The 20,227-nt window shown below is 46.6% G+C and overlaps 1 long non-coding RNA gene across 1 annotated transcript in view; it reads left to right on the forward strand.

Annotated features, from left to right (window-relative positions):
- Positions 1-468: 468 nt before the first annotated feature.
- Positions 469-20,227, forward strand: part of LOC104146744 (uncharacterized) — a 77,042-nt gene continuing 57,283 nt past the window's right edge. Inside the window, exon 1 of the long non-coding RNA XR_011135472.1 lies at positions 469-604. This is a non-coding gene — a long non-coding RNA (uncharacterized lncRNA). The remainder of the gene's footprint in view (positions 605-20,227) is intronic.

The following is a 20,227-nucleotide window of genomic DNA, read 5'->3' on the forward strand; positions in this document are numbered from 1 at the left end:
TGCAAGCAAGCTATTTCTTGCTTGCTTTTTAGTTTTCATGTCAGGCTTGAGATTCTTGTACTTGAAAGCTTCATGTGAAAATTTCAGTCATTTCCACTGTCTCAGGTTCCTTCCATAGCTTTCCACAGTTCAATCATATGTTCTGATAACATGCTCTTTTCTACTGAACAAAAATCAAGCTTTCCTGGCAGCTGTAGGTCCTGAGACTTATTGCATTTTTATCTCATTGTGTTTTCTGCACCTTTTAAAATGTTTTTTTTTTTTCTGTCTGTCAGCCCTAAATCAGGAGCCTAGGTGAATTATAAAAAACACCTATTCTGATTTTTGCTTGCCTTTTGTCCTTTCTGTTTGTATTGGCAAGATGAGGTCGTGAGGCTGCCAAGCGCTGAGTGCTCGGCTAGAGTCAGCGTGACCTGTGCGTGCCCAGCACCACGTGGGCATTCGCGGCCCCAGCCGGTAAAGCTCGCTCAAGTCAGTGCGAAACTCTCGTTGATTTGGTTGAGCACCGGATCAGGATTTAATCTGTGCCAAACGTTTTCCTGCCTGTTAAGATACTTAAATAAAAGAGAGATGTTGCAGCTGGATCCCCCAAAGCTGACAAAAGGTATGTGAATGTATGTGTGCACCGATGGGGATGTCAAGGCCATCTTTTGTATTCGCAGTATGCCACGTGTGGCTGTTGGGAAGAGTTAACGACAAGCAGGAGGTTGGTTTTACGAGACAGATGTACGAACTGTGAACAGAGGATAGGAGAGGTAGGAAAAGTTGTGACAATCCTGAAATTATCATAAACGGTAAAAACACCGTTTGGCCGGAAGGCAGGAACGCAGCAGGATCATGGGGAGGACAGAGCCGCTGACTGCGTTTGTACGAGCGGCAGCATGAGTTTCTGAGGGGACAGAAGAGCGAAAAGAACGGATGCTATCTTGTACAAAAGCAGAGAAGAGCTTTCATCCTGAAAAGGTCTGCAGTCGAGTTGTCTAACTTAAGTGACCTTTCCTGAGAGCTGGAACAAGAGATCCATATCATATGTATTTGTGTATATGTGTTTATAAAAACACTGATTCCAATTCTGTAACAGAGACCTCAGCGCTGTGCTTCCCTAGAATATGTTTATTTTCTTCTCTGTACATGTCTGCTGTAAGAAAGACGTTGGCTGGCTGTGACAAGCGTAAGGGTCATTACTTCTGCAGCAATGCGAGACCTTTCGGCAGAGTTGTGAATGCCAAGGTTTGTATTGTGTTTCCCGCCAAGCTGAAGGGCCACGGAAGGAAAGAGAGAGAAAAGTTTGCAAGGGGCAAATGGTTGAGAGGCAGCTCACACACTTAAGAAAAATCTGTGTTTTCACAAAGAGAAAAATCAGCTCAGTGTCTTCCCTTCTAGTATACTATCAGGCCAAGTCTTAAAACTATTAGTACCTCTGAGCTCACTGCTTGCTGTGCAATAACAGCCTTGCATGCCCATTGCACAGAGGACCAGTGCAAGCCCCAAGCAATTGTAATATACGGGCTTGTGAAATCCCTGTTTTCTTGCTTTCCTTTGCAAGCTAAGCAATCTGTCACGCCTCCAGACATTGCAAATAGTGCATGGACCTGTATTGAATATGTATTCTGATCCTTTGATCTTGCAGCACATTGCAAACTTCCAAGCCTCAACAAGCCCTTCTGAAGCAGGGGAAACGTTCATTTTCCTACCTTCACAGGTTTGGAAACTGAGGCATCGAGGTTTGCCTGACTTACCTGAAGTCCCACAGCAGGCAACGGCAAGCCAAGGCTAAATTCAGCGACCTCATGCAAGGGGCCAGGATTTCATTGTAAATCCTGTGACTCCCGAGCAACCAAACTTTTCCACTTTGCTGCCTGTCCATGCCCTGTCTCTCCCCAGTGCCCATGCCGTCGGTGCTCAGCTCGGCGCTTACTCTGCCGGTGAGACGGGAGGGAGCGCGGGGACAGCAGGCTCTGCACTGCCCCGGGATGCTCCAACACCCTCACCTGCATCTCAGGGAACAGTCTCCCCCTCTGCCCCCACGGCTATTCTCCCCCATCGGCCCCCATGGCTGTTGGACCAGGCTCTCGTTAGGCAATGGATGGGTTTGTCTGTGGTCGGACTGGAAGACAGCTGAGAAGCAGAGCAAGATGGTGGAGAGTTTTTGTGGTGGCACAACAACCAGATTGTTGAGATTTAATCCAGAACAGCTGGTGCAAACGGAGGGCGATAGGTATTGCGAAACAGACTTGGGAAAGCTATTAATCTACGAGCAGCCACGGTCGCGGTGGGAGGTGTCCAGGGTAGGATGCTTATGGCTCGCGCCCCCTCTCCTCGTCCCACCGAGCATCGCAGCCACCCTCCTCGGCAGGTTGCTGGTCCCCGCTTCAATTTTAGGAGGGCACTAGGGAATTCCTCGCAACCAAACAGAGCATGAATGTGAGACCGGGATAAACAGGAGGATACATTTTTTTCTCCCCCTCGCCCTCGCCTTGAGCTCGTCCCTGCGGTGCCGTGTGTGTGCACGGTGGAGCCTGCGGCCTGGCTCGCCGGAGCCCGCGGCGCTGTCCATCTGGTGGGGAGGGGAAAAGACACTTGTTGGGAGGTCAAAGGAGAATTTGTTGCAAAGTATTCTGGCGTGATGCTGTATTTCTGTGTATGTTGGGCCTGGGTCTGTGATGTGACCCAGTAGGGTAATCTGAAAGCAGAGCCGTGCTAAGAAAGACTGTTCTTCCTCTGTGTGTGTTTTTGTAGTGGTTACTAGCATGAAACAGATTTATGTGTGCGCCGTTGGCAGTGGGTATAGAAAGCTTTGACGGGATTAGCACGTGATTTTAGCAGCCTTCAGGAAATATGAGCAAAGGCTGGTTGGGGTTTTGCCCTCCCTGCGCAGAGGGTCTCTTGCACTGAGGCTCTTCTGGTAAAAATCACTGTATTTGCCTCTTTGCTAAGCTCTGATGAAAGCCCGTAACGGTGTTTTCTTGTGCTGGGGTGGCAGCCTGGGCAGCCAGGCAGCCCAGGGGGGGCTGTGCCAGCAGCCCCTGGTTTTGTGTTGCCATGTCAGGTCATGCTGCCAGAGGCCCCGACTCGGCTCCTGGGCTTGTCTGGTGCCTTTGCCTTGAGGCCTGAGCACCTCACCCTGCTCCCAAAGAGGAGAGCCATTGCTCTTCCAAAAGCTGGGCAAGGTCCCTACCCGCAGCGGTAATCCATTCGTCCGTCCATTAAACAAACATACTCACCGAGTGATTTTCGTAGGGCTGGATGCAAAGGTTGTGCTGAATTGGTGTTGTTTAATATTGACCAAGTTGATTTTTAATGTAGCTAAAATGGCAGCTTTAAGCTAACGTATATTCACAGCATGGCTTAGAAATCTTGCTTCAGAAGATGCTATAGAAGGACTTTGTTATAGTTCGATATGAATCTGCAGGGTATGATGATGTAACTGGGGAAAGCAGAAGATGCTGAAGACATTTCAAGCAGAAAACAAGGGACCCTGCAGTTAACTACTGCTGTTCATGGGGCAGGAGGGAAAGAGAGGAAAGTATGTAATGGGAGAGTCTGCGTTTGAATGAAACCCGAACTATAGCTTATTACATCTGACAGAGGAAAGAGTGTTTTGAAAATGCATTTTAGGACATTCCCTCTCATCCTCACTCCCTTGCTATCAAATCAGCAAGCTGCCTTCTGTTTAGCAGAAACAGCTTTGGGGTTAGGTTGGGAAAGAGCTTGAATTTTTGGAGATGGCCCATAGTTCTGTTCTGTGCTTTTACTATCACAGATTTCAGAAACCACTCGAATTTTCGTATAAGCCACTTAAAATAAAATGGCCTGTCTCATTGCATGATATGTTTTAGAATGCACTTTCACCCTAAGATTATAATTGAACAAACCTCCAGCAAAGGATAGAAAAGATAGATAGGGTTGGTAGATTTGCCTTAAGTTTTTAAAAATAGGGCCAAGCCATTGCCTTTTGAATGTAACAAACAGTAATTATTTGCCTTTCATAAAGGCACCGGTAGGGAAGTGTTAGGCTTTTGGCAGAAAAGGAGCGAGGTGTGGACCACGAGAGCAGCAGGAACGCAGGGGTGGCACAGCAGGCGGTGGCCTACAAAAAAGGTGCAGAAGGACAGACGGACATGGGAGTGATGAACGGAAGCTTTCCCAAGTCTCTTCTAGTGGAGTCTTCTTGAAAGCACACAACCCACAAACCAGCTTCAAATGGTTGCAATCTCATTTGCTGAAATTAAATTAAAGCAGGATTCTGAAGACATTTAAGTTGGCTGTTGGATTTTAAACCAGGAAGCTGAGTGCATGGAGAAGGACCAGTCAGCAGACTCACGGCCTGGATGTCCACGAGGTTTTGGGGCCAAGAACGGACGATCTGCCTGTATGAATTAGGAGTGAAACAGCTGAGCGCATGTCAGCCCTGCGAGGGAGCGGGGCTCTGCAAAGGGCCGCGGGTGCCGCCTACCAAGGCTCACTGGTGAGTTCATGCAGACTGGCTCGGCCTGGCGCACATTTTGTACGTTATGACTTTAATATTGCACCTCTCGGAGGGTTCCTGTAGCGCCTGGCGCTTTGGGCTGGCTATCCGCAGGGCGACCGGCTGGAGCGCAGCGGGCTCTGCGCGCCCTGAGGGCTGGGAGCTGCCCTGCGCCTCGCTGGTTCTCAAACCAGGGCTTCGGCGGTGCCTAACTACAGGAGCGCTGGGGTGAGGAGATGTGCGTCCGCTCATGCCTGAAGCTGGGGACAGCAGAAGAGGCCTGCAGTGAAATTTAGGAAGGAATGAAGCAAGTAACAGAGGTTAGGAGCAAAAGGGGCGTGTTGCTGGCCAGGTCCTCTGCTGGTGTGGCTCTCCTTGCGTTCACTGACTGTTTGTCAACTTTGGGTCTAGCTTTAAACAATTTTGTAATCTCAGTTTTGCTCAAGAGCTGGCGACATCAAGAGAGAAAAACATCTCTAGGCTGAAGAGGCCAGTTTGCTTCCTGCTGGCTGAGATGCGGAGTGTCTTCAGCAAGCTGCTTTTTTTTGCACCGGACTGGGACAATCGGGCATTAAATACTGTTCCCAGCTGCGCAGCTGGTGTGCTTTTGCAAGAGCTGCTGTATCTCTTCGTGTCTCTGCCTCCTGCCGCGCTTTGTGGGGGTTTGGTTGTCAAGTCTTTGGGGCAGGGACTAGCTCTGCTCAGGGCGATCACCTGCATCAGAGTGAAGCCGGCAGGGCAGTTAACTCTCCTCGACGCCGGGGCAGCGCAGGCAGTGCCGTTGGCGCGCGTGGCGCCGCCTTGGCGGCTCCTCCGAGGGAGGAGGTGCTCCTCCAGCGCCCGGTACAGGCACCCTGCAGACTCGGAGCTTTTCGGCAGCCGTGGCGCGTGGAGCGAGGACTGCACGCAGGTTTTCAGCTGAGGTAACTCAGTGGGGGAAACATGTCCTAAGTAAACGTGCAGCCCCCAACACATCGGATCCCACTGAGACCACTAGACATTTCTGAGGTGACAGTAGCTTTCATTTAAAGCTGTCCTTAGCGTTCATGTTCCCTGAAGATGGTCTCACCTGAACGCACTGTGCAGCTCTCATAGTCCTCTGCAGCAGGATGTAAAGCACTATCCCGTCTTCTCCAAATTTAGCTGAAACAGTATTTTCATGTTCTGGTGCGGGTTTTGGAGCAGGAACAGGATAAATCTCTCTAATTGTGCCATTCAGTAGACACAGCTTTGTTTATTTTTTTAGCTGGCACAGAAATGCAGGATAAGCCTAGCTGACCACAGGCCATTAAGCATTATGATTTGAATTGAATACTGAACAGTATTGTTAAAACATAAAGGGAAACTCTGGAATAAATTAACAAATCATATAATATCTCACATTTCCCAGAAATGCAACAGCAACCACTCATCTCTTTTCAACTACTTTCCCAACTAAGGGTGAGATATTTCTGCTCTAACTCAAGGCATCCAGAAATGAGACATTTATATTTGAGCCGGTCACGGCTGGAGCCGTGCTCTCTTTGGAGTTGACAAGGAGAAATGGGAACCTCCAGAGGGTGATTCAGCTTATCCTAAGACAGACGTCTAAGATGGATCAGATGAATTGCTCTCAGAAGGCGCCTCTTTCTCTCCACTGAAGCAGTCCACGTAACCACCTCCTCCTCCCAGGTACGGGTGATTATCACTGCGTTGCCTTATGTGCGGGGCCTGGTATAGAGCTCTGAGGTGCTGTGGCTGGAGCGGGATGGTTTTGGGCACCATTTCCTTGCGCCATTGGGATATTTGGGACGGAGAGCGTATCTGATGCTTATGGACTTCTGTTTGCCATTGGCACACAACTGGTCTGATTCGTCCTCAGTCCATTTTGTTATTTTTCCTTGCAGGAGGAATTCTGCACTTTAAGACAATTCATACCATACATTGACAAGAGTGGTCTCGGGTGTATCACCTGTGAGAGAGCACGCTTGTGCATCTTCTCTGTAACCGGCTTCAGCAGATCTGAAAACAAAATAGCTGCTGTCTTTGCCCGCAAGGGGCGGTTGTGGGACCTCTCTGCACATTGATTAAAGATGTGCAAAAGCCTAGGTGCTGCCAGAGCTGGAGCTGGAGCTGGAGCTGAGCTCAGCACAGGAGACAAATCCAGCTGAGAAGTGGAGCCTTTAGCTCAGGCAGACTGCTGAGCAGTCCTGCGCACTCTGTTTAATGTACACTCTTCAAAATAGGTAATACCACTGTTCTGGGATATCAGAGCCTCCTGTTTTACAGCTGGAATGATGCGGTGGACATGTCATCTTGTTGTCACCTTTCTCTGAGCTGGCTTAGGGAGGGAGTTACATTTGTATTCTGGAGCGCTTGCCTCACATTTGTATTTTGACTGACTATTTCTGGGAGGCAGCAAGCTAACTGCGTTGCGACTGAAACTTGTTCTTGTCTGGACACTGTCTGCTGCAAATTCACATTTATATGTCTAATCCCAGAAACTTTGATTGGAAGACTGGAGCTCATGGGAGTAAGAACTTCCAGGACTAGACCCTAAAAATATATATTATTATATCAAATAATACATCTTACTGCTTAAAATAGCTTAGTTATTGAACAGTGGCTGGCATCCAAAGCTTGACATCCATATTTCTGTTGCCAGGATATATTCCCGCTAAAAGTGAATTAAAAACCTAGAAATCAATGTCTATTTAGTCTATTCATTATTATTGCTTGGTTAAGTATAAACAGTTTGTCAACACATAGCAGACACTTGGAGAGGATATCTCCTTGCAGTAACAGAAATCTGAAATTCTCCTGGCTATTTCCTAACCTGGCACTTGCAACCTTGGATCCAGCTGCACAACTCAAGTTTTGAAACTAGCCTTCTGAGCTGGGCTTTGGGTAAAGTTTCTCAGCAGTATATAATTATTCCCATTATACCTGTCGTCAGTGATTCATTGACCGCTGAGGCATACATATGAGCTATTTTTCTCTTTATGACTTTTTGGGGGTATGATTCACCGGTTATAAGTGTACATTATCGTATGACTAAAGAAGAAAAAAAGACGAATGGAGTGAAGTGCCATTGAGATTTTCCATATTAAAGCAAGAAAGAGTTTGGTCAATAAAATAATGACGCTCCTCCCATGTAAGGCCAGCAGACATCTGTAAAGCTTCAAAACTGACGGTCCAAATCCATACAGGCCGACTTCAGTTTCACACTTTTGTAATTCCATTGATTTCAGTATGGTGAAATCAGTGGAGTAAAACAAAATAAATACAACTGGGCAAAACTAGGAGTACCTTAGCTTTTTTTTCTGAGTGATTGACCTTTCTGTACTCAGATGTTGATCCTTTGGTGTTATACACAAGCCTAGGCTCACCGACCCACGGGAAGAGCTCTTCCCTGGTTGTGTAAAGGGGAAAGCAGGATGGGCTTGTCCCGAAGAGCCATGGGGGCAGGGGTGCTTGTAGCACATCCATGCTGTCAGCTTTTGCAAAAGACAAGGGGAGAGATCCTATTCCTGGACTTCAGACAAATGCCATCACTCTTAGGAAATGGTGGGGCAGCTCTTGCAATCAAAATAACCAATGTCAGAGCCAGGTGAAAACCCCAGGCAGTCAAAAGTCTGCTCTGACCTCAGTAGCTCTGAGTGAGTTTTGTAATCCATAGGTCAACAGGAAGATGGGTAGCAAGTACCATTTAACGTGTTGCCTGAAAGAAAGAAGAAAAACCTATTCTGCTGCAAAATCTGGTCTGCAGAGTGAGATGGTCTGTTGAGCAACAGGGAAACTAGATTTATGGGTCACTGTTAGCTTCTGCGAATGAGCCAAATTGCTCTGGCACAAAACACATGATATTTATTCACAAAAAATGTGGAATTAATTGCTATCATCCACATTTTTTAATGGGAACATATTTCATTTTTTTGTATCTTACAATAGTCCCGGGCCTCAGTCATTGTTGGGAACAGGAGTGCCCTGCCGTGTGAGGGGCCAGACCAGAAATAGCTGCTGTGGGATAGGGTAGGAGGGGCTGCAACGAAAATGTCCATCCAACGGCAACCTGTGCACGAAGGGAGTTCATTTACATTTGCTTATATTAGCTTATTATTAAGAAAATAGTCTCTTTTCCCCAGACATCTTGCTTATATCACTGTCTGTTACATTTAGTGGATTGTCCTCTTCTTTCTGGCTTTTCTTTTAAAAGCATAGGAGGTGAATTCTCAGCTCTCCTCCTCTTTCTCTCTCTCTCTCTCCATGACTGCCCTGACCCATCTTGAAACCAAAACAGGGATTTTCCTTTGTACTGTTGTCTTAGATCCAAAAATTTCTACCTAGACCATGCAGGATCTTGCTGAACTTTGTCCTCCAGCTTTCTGAGATGTTATAGTCTCCCCCCTTCCCTCCCATCGCCGCGGTTCAAAATGCCAGTTGCAACAGGGCACTCTTCTCTCATCTGAGCCACCAAAGCACCCTTCTCCTCTGATTTCGCTTGTACTTCTGCAGTCTCTAGGGCAGTCTGAAATGACTTTCCCCTTGGCTTGGACCACACAGAAGCCGCCTCTGCCATCAGCTGCTGTGGGACAGAATTACATTCACTGAGTGTAGAATTTACAAGTACAAATTCCTTAAGTCCATGGTGGAAGGGCTAGGAAGGGGAAGAGGGGCTGGAGAGGGGGGCGAAGGCTGGCTGTATTTGGGAAGGAGAGGCCATGAGAGGCTCAGCTCAGGTAGGAGAGGGGCACTTGGTCATTCAGTTTGCAAAGTACTCCCTCCAGGTTGCTCTCGCCTGAATTAGGACTTGGTTTTCTCCTTATGTGAGCTCAGGGTTATCTGCTCCCCCCTTTCCCTAGGCGATCAGGAACTGACTGTGTCCTCACAATGCTTTTGTGCGTGTACTGAAGAAGAAAGAGATTTTTATCTGCAGGGAGAGCGATTGCCGAGGTATGAATGATGCGAGGGGTGAGCAGGTCATTCTGATGCAATTCCGTGGAAACAAGCAGTCGCAGTTACAGGCACAGTTGACTGCGGTAATTTGGAGCACAGCTGGCCAGTAGCAGGGATTTTCTACTCTCTAATCATTGCCATAGGCCCACAGGCTGGAGGAAAGCCCAAGCTGAAAGGGTCACTCACAGGCCAATAAAAGAATATCTGTTGGCTGGGAACACCAGGCTTAACAATTTCAAAAACATGTTTTTCTTCATCTTGTTGAAACACAAGATTACAGTTAGTCATCACTTGCATGGTTGGACTCTTATGATCTCACAACGACAAACCTTTTCCTCTCTTTCCCCTCCTCCTCTTTCTTTTTTGTCTGAAGAGCCATTTATTAAACGTATATATTTTTTCCTAGCTGGGGATTTCCACTCCGCTTTTTGTGGTAGATAATCCCAATGCCTAGAGAGTTCTTAGCTGATTTGGGTAGAACTTAGTCAATGCAACAGAAAAAAAATCACGACTATTCCATTGCATTAAATAAGTTGGGTCAGCTTTCCAGCTGGGGTAGATTATCCTGGCTCATAGATTCATCCAGATGGTATTTGCAGCCTCTTTTGGAGACATGTGGAGGAGTAAAGCTCTGCTAACGGAGATGCTGAGAGTAAGGTGAAGTGCTGAGAACATGTGAGGATGTGTTCCTGTGGCCAGAGCAGTCTTGTGGTCTCACCACTGGGACTGCAATGTTTGAAGGGATGGACCTACAATGTCTCCTCCATTCAAGTGAGTGCTGCATGAAAGTTTATGAAAGATCTGCATTTGGCTGTCTATGCTTTCCAAACCTTTCTTCACCATTTTCTAGTGCTCTGGCTGTTGCCTACAGTACCACTAAGCTTTCTTGGTACTGCAGCAATTCACTGAGCCTAGCTAAAGCTGTCCTACATAACTAATTTGCCTTCCTTGCTTCTGAAAGATTTCCACTTAGTTGTATCACAGTGATCCATTTTTCCTCACCCCTTTCCAGCCAGAAACTCTGTCAGCTTCTCTCTGCTTCCCTGGTGAAATACTGCTGTGCAAGTCACTGCTTCACCCTCTCACCCTGCACTCATTATTTCAAACAATCTTCATTATACAATGTTATTATTACATTTACTATAGTGTCTGGAAGGCTTAAAATGCAGACACGCAAAACAGAGTAAAACAATTTGTTCTGCCCCAGTGATCTTCTTGGTTGTTAGAGACTATTTTAGCAACCTCGAGCTCCATTTACTCACCAATTAAACCAAACCCTTGTCATTTAATAGCACTATGTAAATACTTGCCTAGAATCAGATTCGTTATATGATGTCGTACTGTGTTGTACAACTTTAATTGATACAGCTAAAATGCAGCCAAGCTTTGTATGATTTTTCCTGTGACATGTCCTTTACTAGGATATTCAAATTACTATTGTATAATGATGACTGAAGTCCAGCACTAAAATCTCAGCTTTGTATCCTAGTCTTCTGAAGTATAAAATGTCATTATTTCATTGCCATAATATTGTTTATCATCTTTTGTATCTGCTTGATCCTACTGCAAAATTATTTAGCAGCATCTATGGTACCATATTTTGTGTATATTCATCAAGAACCGTGCCTTAAATATTACAGTTGAACCTGAGCTGTCAGCCCATGGCTTACCTGCAGAGTATGTCCTCAGCACAATGCCAGTATAACCTTGAAGTTTTTATTGTTCTTTGATGAGGGCAGTTCTGTCTTTTAGGATCTCCTTGTGCTCTCAAGCTCTATGAATTTCTAAGAAATCTCTATTTGGTGTCAGGTCTCGATCTCTCTCTTGAAGAAGAGAAATTCTAATCTGAACGGGTATATTTTAGATGGGCGTAGAGGAGGCCAGCAGGTAGTTCGTGCAGCAGGTAAAGCTCAGGAGAGGCTCCCGGAGATGCAAGTTAAAGCACACATCGCCCTGTCCCCAGCGTAGTTCATGCCAGCTTCACGGCCCCAGTGTGCTGCTCAGCTGGTTAGGCTCTTGTCTTAGCCTACAGCGTAGAGGTCAGACATTCGTGGACGGGGACTAGGTTAGGCCTTCATCACCTTTTGCAAGGAACTAGAGCAATCCATGCTCAGGGGTTACTCCTTGAGGGGAGTAACCTAGCGGGGAAGGGCAGACCTGGACTCTGCCCTCCTCCAGCTCTTGCCTGGGGAAGGGTAAGGAGGGGAGAAGGTGCCCAGCAGCTATCTCAGAAGCACAGGGGTTATCTGCCTCCTCCCAGGGTGGCATAATTTACACCTGTATCTTGACTCAGTGTATAAAAAAGCCTAAATAAGTACTTGTAGTGTTTTTTTTTTCCATGAAGTTATATTGACTGTTCCCTTGATATTCATCTTGTAGCCTTCTTAAGTATCCAGTTTTAAAAGCTACCCTAGTGACAGCTTCTGCATCACAAAAGTGGAAAGGACCACAGGAGATGTATTAATACTACACACTAACATTACGCTACTTCTTTGTAAAGGTGGAACCATCAAATGAGACCGCTGTAGCAGGGAACGTGTGCCCTGCCCTCTTGGCAGGGCTACATCAGGTTACACCAACGACTTTGAGTCAGGAAACCCACTACACTTACAAGAATACCACTGTATTCCTGATGCTTTTACTGCATATAGTTTCTTTTCCATCATTCTTCCTTAGGTGTGAATTCAGCCCTTTGCTTCAGGACAGCTCAGAAGTCAACTATCCTCTGCTTTCAGCTTGTACTTTGGCTGGAGTGAGCCTTGTGTTTGGTTTTGGCTTTTCCTGAGACAGACTGTCTTTACATTTGCTTTTCTCATTTATAATCCAGTATAGCACAGCATTGCTTCACCTCTATCTGGTTTTTGAGAATCCTGTTGTTGTTATCCGTTTGGCCTATCTTGTACCCAGCTGCCTTCATGTACAAGGTGCTCATTAAAAAGGTACCTTAGAAAAGCCAAACTGCACCTCTGAAGCCGTATATTCAATCATCCTTTTTGCACTTTGCACCACAACAGGTGAATCTGTCAGGTTGCTGTGTTTCATTTCACTGGGATTAATTATAGAGTGAGAAGGTATATTTTGTGGGAGTGAAGTGAAAGCAAAATCTTGGCTTTTACACTCCCCAGTCACCAAATCTGCCGGGAGAATTCCATCAGGAGAGACGTCGTCTCATGTAACTTGATTTTGTGCGTCAATTAAAACTTTTAAATTGGGGTCTGAAACTTTGAGGGTTATTCAGTAAACAGAGCCTGTACTGAACAAAACTCTGGAGCTAGAACAGACCCTGCTTAACAACCCAGCTTCCTCCTAGAAGGGAAAGCTCACCTCATAAAAGCCATAGCTTCTGCTGTGTCAGGAAGCGTCCACCCTGGGCAGGAAAGGCAGGACAAGTCAGGTGTGTGTAATAGCTTATTAGTAAACTCCTGATATGATGTATGGAGAAGAGCTAAAACATTGTAGTTGTTTCATCAAGCAGATAGGTCTGAACAATGTGGAAGCGGCAGATGCTCTTGGTTTCCAGGGTCACTGCAGACTGGACAGTGTAATATGGACTGCATAACTGGTACAGGTATAAACCAGTAACGTTCAGAATAGGGAAGGACATACAGGTGATGGGAATGGGATAACAGTAAGTAAGAAGATAACCTAGGAAATAATATGGGAAAATGGATTATGTAAAGCAAACTTCAGAAGCTTACGGCAATGGTTACAGTGCCTGACGAAACCAGCACAAAGTCCAGCTGTTGTGACGGCATGGGCTTGTGCGCAGGGCACTGCGCAGTGCTCTCGCGCTCCTTTGTGCCCCTCGGCCGCTTCATCTTTTAATACTTCTGGTTTTCAGCTGCAAAGGGAGGGTGCAGTATTGCCATCTTTAGGAGGATGTATATTGTCTTAAATTATGAACGTTGGCAAAGCACTTTGAAATCTTTGTATGGCTTTTGTTTCGGAGGTGCAAGGTGTTGCCCACACTGTCAGCTGGGTTTACTCGGGAGCATGTGAGAGTTTTGTTTGCAGCTGTGGTCCCCGCTGGCGGCTGAAGCCATACGCTGTGGGAGAAGGGCTCCATTAACGCCACGTGCGGAGCTCTTGGCTGCCTCCAGCTGGGAGAGCTTCAGGAGTACTGGGAAGGAAGACTGCAGGATAGAGATAGATAAATGACTCGATGCAATTTTGCTTTATTCTTCCCTTTGTCATGAATCTGGCCAACTAGAAATAAGAATTTATGTCTATATTAGAGAAGCATTGCTGGAATGCAAGATTTATTGGCACCAATATGAAGGAGAATTTCAGAAAGAGCTCTGGAAATGAATTCATGTGTTGGGATTTAACTTATTCTTAACTCTTCCTCTACAAGGACTAATGAGCAGAACTGTGCCAATTAATCATTAACCTTTGCCGTGCCTTGCCCCCTTTAGCCAAGATTCTTAAACCTCTTCAGGGTTGTTTGTTGGTGCCAATACAACTGTGGGAAGGGGATGTTAATACTCAGTTTACAACAGGGCTAGCAAAATGGAATGATTAATCCAAGCCTTGCAAGGTCAATGGGAGCTTCAGTAAGAAGACCCAAGGTCTTCTGCTCTGACCGTTAGGAAAAACTTCCTTTCTCTTCCTGGCAAGTGGAGATAAAGGTTTCATTTTCTCTTGTTTTCTGTTCTTTCTGAAGTGAAATACACAGGATAGTGCTGAGCTCCAACAAAACGTAATGCTTTGGAAAGGAGGAATTGAAAGGTCCCAGGACAACACAGTTTGATGCTCAGGGCGAGATCCAGCTTCCCATGCAGTAAAAGCACAAGCTGACAACATGCAATGGTGAGCCTGCGGGAGGTTTCTGTGTTGCACAGGACACAGTATATGTGGGCCTTATGGTGATCTGGTGGTGGCCCAGGATATGCTGGGTGGACACTACCTTTGCGTAGCATCTCCATTTTGCAGTCACCTCAAGGGCCAGATCCAGCTGTGCTGTGTATGAGAAGAGGCTGAGCAGTCTCATCACATGGCTGAGAATGTCTGTGTTTCATCCGATTGGGACTGCCCTTGAGGCAGGGTCTGCAAACGCTCTTCCTCTTCCCAGGTTCTCCTCAAGCTCCTTCTGTGAATGCCTGTAGGGGTTGTCAAGAGAGAAGGGTGGGAGTGAGAGGATCCAAAATCAGGGCAGGGGAGGCAGGAGTTAGCACGGTTTTCACAGGCAACTGCACATACGATGTGCTGTAAATTCCCATCCAACACATGAATTGAGCTTTCTGATCACGTTATCAAAGTCTAGTCTGTGATGATGAGCCACAATTTAACAGGAGTGTGAATGGAGGTGATTTTCACCTCCTTTGCTTTTCTTGATCCCCCGAGTTTAGCAAAAAGCTGGGCAGATGATGTCCAGAGTTTCTTGCTCCCTGCAGAGTTCAGTTGCTGCAAACAGGGCTGGGTTCTGAGGTGGGGGGAACCTCCGAGGCCAGATACCTCCTTTCCTTACACCTCCGGGATGCCCAGGAAGTTTGAACCTGGACATCTTTATGAATGGGTCATTAGATAAACCGTGCTTATGTGTGAGATCGTTGTCTTGGCCCTAGCTTCTGATTCATGCACAGCTGAGGCTTAACGCTGCCCGAAGAGATCAGCGTGAAATGATGCTTTTCCCCTTCCTTCCAAGGAATGTGTCTCCTGCCCCTCCTTTTCCCCTGCCTCTTTTAGCTCCGGTGAACTGCAAAGGAGAAAGTTCACGCACAGAGGTTATTCTGCTTTCTTCCAATTTTGCAACTGGTGCAGGCTCACTTTCCCAAGGAAAGACAACTCAGTGTGGTTTTCAAAGCATTTTTGTGTATAAAGCTTAATGGGATACGTACAGTATTACACAGAGTGGAGCTCTCATGCTGTGCACTGAAGATTTACAATTATTTTAATTTAATCCAAATGAAAATATTATGAGCCAAGTTCTTTTGCAGACATCTTTTCTGGATGGTTATTTGATTCCTTACACTTCATATGGAAGATTTAAGTTGAGGTTTGGCCACTATATTCATCAGCCCAAATGTATTTTGGAGTTTGGTTTTACAAAGCAGGCCTCCTCAGTTTTTGTAGGTGGAGTTTTTTGTTCTCGCAACTAACTTTGCTTTCAAATTCACATTTGGAGAGGGGAAAGTGGGAGCACACTGTGGCGTACAGGTCTGCGGGACAAAGCAGGCACCTAGAAATGGGGGACACGTCTGAAACACTCCTGCAAATCTGTTTGCAGAGATTGGGAGAAGGAGGCCAGCTGTGTCCTGAAGTTGAGCATCAAACGCTGGGGTTTAGGTTGCCTTATTCGGATACGGGGAGGGCACTGACATGGAAGATGGGAAATCTGTGTCCACAGTGCCTCGGTAGCCGATCCCTGTGGCTTGTCACGGGGAAGGCTGCCTGGTATTGGGGTTATCATGAGGTATTCTGCAAAAAAAAAGCCTGCTTCCACAAATCTCTTTTTTGCCATTCATGGAGAGAAATAGTTGCTACTACTCGGTCCCCTCAGAGTGTGTTTGGGAGAGCTACCTGAAGTGACCTCTCAAAAGCAAATCCTAAGGCCTGTGCAATGCAGAGCACGTGAAGAAAGGGCGGTCGTGTGTCCTTGCTGCCTGTCGAGGCTTTCGGTGCCTGCGTGGGGTGGTGATAGCTGTGACCACAGGCGCAGGTTATAAAGATGTTTCCTAAGATGCTGGAGAGGGAGAAACGCCTGATAGAGAAGATGTTCTGTGTATTTGATTTGTATTTGGTGTTTTGCTGGGTGTTATGTGGAAAGCTTGGGAGTTTGTTTTAACTGCTGCTTCTGCAGCGAGGCCAGATCTCTCGCAGACAGATGGGGGATGCTTCTTTCCATTTCCGAGGTTAATTGTGGGGGCTTGGGGCAAGTAGCTAGGGATTCAGCCATACGCGCTCTTGCTTGGATGTGCCTTGTTGTTCGTCGCGCTCATGTTATGAATGAGAGCTCAGGATGAGCATCCGAGACTAAAGATCTAGAGAAGAAATAGCCTGGACACCCTGAAGCTTGGAGCTGGCCTGGCCAGGGTCAAGATGTCACTTGGCTGACAGGGAGCCTGAAGCCACTGAGCTGTGGACAGCTGACTGCAAGTCAAAGCCAAGTCAGGACAGGGGGGACAAGACAGAGAGCAGGTCAGATAGGGCAATTCACATTTGCTAGGTTAATTCCACAACTGGTTTTGTTTCTGGCTGCTCCTCTCATGCCTGAAGGTCTCCAGCAGCCTGGGCACATGGACAGCCTGAACCCTTGCAGCACCCAGTCCAGCCACACACCTCCTGCAGGGCTGGGCTGACAGAGAGTGTCCAAGCGTGTCCAAAAATGAGCTAACTACCGGGTTTGTGGAGTGATGTGTTGGAGCTGAGTCCCAAGATCCATTCCTTACCTCTTGTTCAAATACCTCACCTCCATGGAGGAGGCTCTTTGTCAACTGGAACGGCACTTAGATTGTGCTCAACAGGCTCAGCTACCAAAACCCCTCCCTAAAATATTCTCTCTCTTCATATTTGAAATACCAGCATCCTTTTGTGGGAATTAACTACACTACGTGGAGGTGTTCGAACCATGCAGTGCCTTAGCTGAGCTGGAGTCAGCGTTCCCGGAGCCTTGCATTACACCTATCGTAAAGGGGTATATCTTCTCTGATGCTGCAGGGATAGTGTGATGTGCTTGGCTTCACTCTCTGCGGAGGGGTGCTCAAACAATACTAATACATGCCGGACTGAAGGAGAGAACGAAGATGCTGATATGAAGCCCAAGAATTTCAAGTCTGTTAAAAATTTAACTAGAAAACCTTGCTTGCTGAACCATCTGCTTTTAATCTCCCTATTGCTATGCAGTCTTCTGGGGACTTAGGCTTGGCAACAGATTTCCAAATTGCTAAATTAATCTTGTCAGCTTCAGGAAGCACCAGCAAACCCTTGGGAGATGGATTCTACGCTCGGGTACACCTGTGTGAACTCACCGCCCTCAGTGAGCCAAGTGACTCTACATTTTCAATGGTAAAACTGTGTAGTCAAATATCCAGGCATATCGATCTGCAACCCAAAATCTAGCTAGATTATTTGTCCAAAGCCCCTTCTGCGTAAGTGGCTCTGGAATGGTCTCAGCGTGCCCTGCATTGGCATCGGCCGTTCTCTAATATCTGTGAGAATACTGGATAAAAATGCTTAGTGACACTGCAACAGCATATGCCTCATAGCAATGTTTTTATTCATTGACATCAAGACATTGCTTTATATGTGGATGACATGCCCTCACTACGTCACCGTTGTGTCAGGAAGGGTTGTCGATATGGGTGTGAGCCGAGCACAATAGCCACAAGCAAAGATCTTAAGCTCTAGAAAAAATTCCAACCTACTTCAATTTCCCTGTATTTGGATGGCAGGACAAAGTTGGAAGCTGGCTTTATAGACACCTGTTAGCTTCAGGAAATAACCATGTAGAAACTGTAAATTTCTTTAATGTGCATGTCCTACGGCATGACAAGCGCTGAGCAACCCCTGCGGCTGAGACCGCGCTGGCTGCCGGAGGCTTCGCCCAGACTTGGCTGTAGCAAGAGGTGCCACCTCGGCGTTTCTAGCCCTCTCTCCTCAGCTAACGCAGCAAATGCTGCAGCTCAGTGGGGGCCACCGAATGCACCGAATGCAGAGAGCCTGGCCAGGCAGCCAGGAGAGCCCACCTGCCAGCCTGGGGCTGAGCTAGGACATTTTCCAGGCTCTGCTGGCCGTTCTGGGTGTAGAAGACCTGGTATCTCCCAAAAAAGCCGTTTCTGTAAGGCTGGGTCCCTCTGAAGCTTTGCCCTGCCGTAGTGGTGGTGGGGCCCCAGCAGCACAAAGGGAGAAGCACAATTTCCATGTTGTTTTCCCTTTTTACTTCTCAGGGAAAAGCCTTTAGAAAAAGCCTATCAGTCTCAGCTGTGAAATCTGACATACAGCCTAAAAATAGGGTTTCGGTGAGAGCTAAGAGTATCTAAAATGAACTGACTGGAGGAACAGGAGTTGGCAAATCTACGCTGCTTAACATTTCCAAAACTAATTTTCCACATCAAGTCTCCTCTTCCTTTTCCCTGTGCTGTTTAAACAGGAATGTGAAAAAAAAACTGTTAAGGAAACCCACAGATGTAATTGTTAGGGGAGGAAGAAAGTTTTGTGGCTGAGAAACAGGAGAGGAGCCAGATGATCCTGTTACTTCTCCTGCCACAGACTTACGTGACCTTGGCGAGCCGACGTTTCCCAGATCGTTGACTAATATTGGCTGTTCGCTCCTTGGACAATCAGCGGGAGACGGTTGGGACTGGTGTTTTGAGAAATGTTGAGCAGCCAGATTTCCACTAGGTTGCTCAAAATCAAAAGATACGTTTTTCAACCCTGCTCCTGAGCTTTCCCTTCCCCTGTCGGGATGGCCCAAGTCTCCCGCTCCGACGGGGCTGCTGCGGTGCGCGGGACTGCAGTCCCGGCCTGGCAGTGGGGCGCTGGGCTTTCTGTACCAGCTGAACATCTCTCCTTGGTGTCCCCGAGTTCCTCATCTGCAGGATATTTGATCTGAAGAGTCAACAGCAGCGAGTTCCTGTGTACAAGAGAGCCTGCGCCCAGAGGGACGCTGCGATGCTAAGGCTCCTGGGCTGTGCAGTCCCCCCATTATACCCCTGTTTCTCCAGGGAGTGATTTTTCTGAACTGCAATTTGCAGTCTGATGTTTGTATCTAATTTCTCTGCAAATGAATATAGTCTGCGGCAGTACGAGGAGGGATCTCTGCTCCATAAAGAAAAGCAATGAAGCCACTGTTCTCTCAAAGGGGAAAAAAGGAGGTTGTTTGTATCCTGCACCTTCCTAAATGGAGAGGGAAGACTTTGAAGTACAAAAATAGTTGCTGTATTATATACATATCGTAGGATGTTTACCGCTGGAGACCGAAGCCTAGACAATGAATTTCCAAGCCACTCCAAATGCGATCCAGCTTTATTCTAAACACAGGCATTAAAAAAAAGTACTGATTACAAGCAATGAAACTCTGCTATTTGTTTTCTTTTCGCAGTTGGAGATTCTGTACACACAGAGCTGGCGCTTGGGGTCTGCAAGTGTTTACCCTGCCGAAAGTCCCTGCTCTAAAAATGAGCACTTCACATTCTCTGGGTCTCTGCATATTTATATACCATGGAGAATCTGCTTATAGAGGCTATATTGTTGTTTTTTTTTTAACATTTCAACCTTAGTTTAAAAAAAATCGGTCTTGCTGCTTTGCCAACACCCATTTCTACTCAAAGTCATAAAACTGTTTTGTAACTATTTTTGTGTGGGCTGTGGTTAATCTCCAGACAAGTTTATTTAGCAACCAAAGGTGATACTAAGAGCCAGATTTTCAAAGCAGCCTTCTAAATACGACACAGTGTTTGGAATTGCTTCTGTTTGTATGTGTGAGAGCTGGTAGACTTGCAGGTTTTCATGAATACAGATGGTTTTCTATCCTGTGTTAGTAAATGTAGACATAATATATTAGACTGTTGAACAAAAATCATATTACGAGAGCGGTGCGTATCTCAGAACAGTCTTTTTGCAGGAAACTACAGGAGGAGGAATGGCTAGGAGGAGACGCCAAAGTCTGGGTGTTCCCAGCCCCACGCGTGGTTTCTCCTCCCCCTGTAAATCCATTTTTATTTGAGGATTTGCATATTTATGGTGAATCTTCACCGCTGTATATGAACGTTTCCAGCATTAATGAATTGAGCCTCCTGTGAAGTTTTGTCACCGTTTTACAGAGTGAGACTGGGAAGGAGAAGTGACTTAGCTGAGGTCTTGTAGCATGTCTGGGGAGCTTGGGGA

Source organism: Struthio camelus, chromosome 19 (genome assembly GCF_040807025.1).
Source record: "Struthio camelus isolate bStrCam1 chromosome 19, bStrCam1.hap1, whole genome shotgun sequence".
Lineage (NCBI taxonomy): Eukaryota > Metazoa > Chordata > Aves > Struthioniformes > Struthionidae > Struthio > Struthio camelus.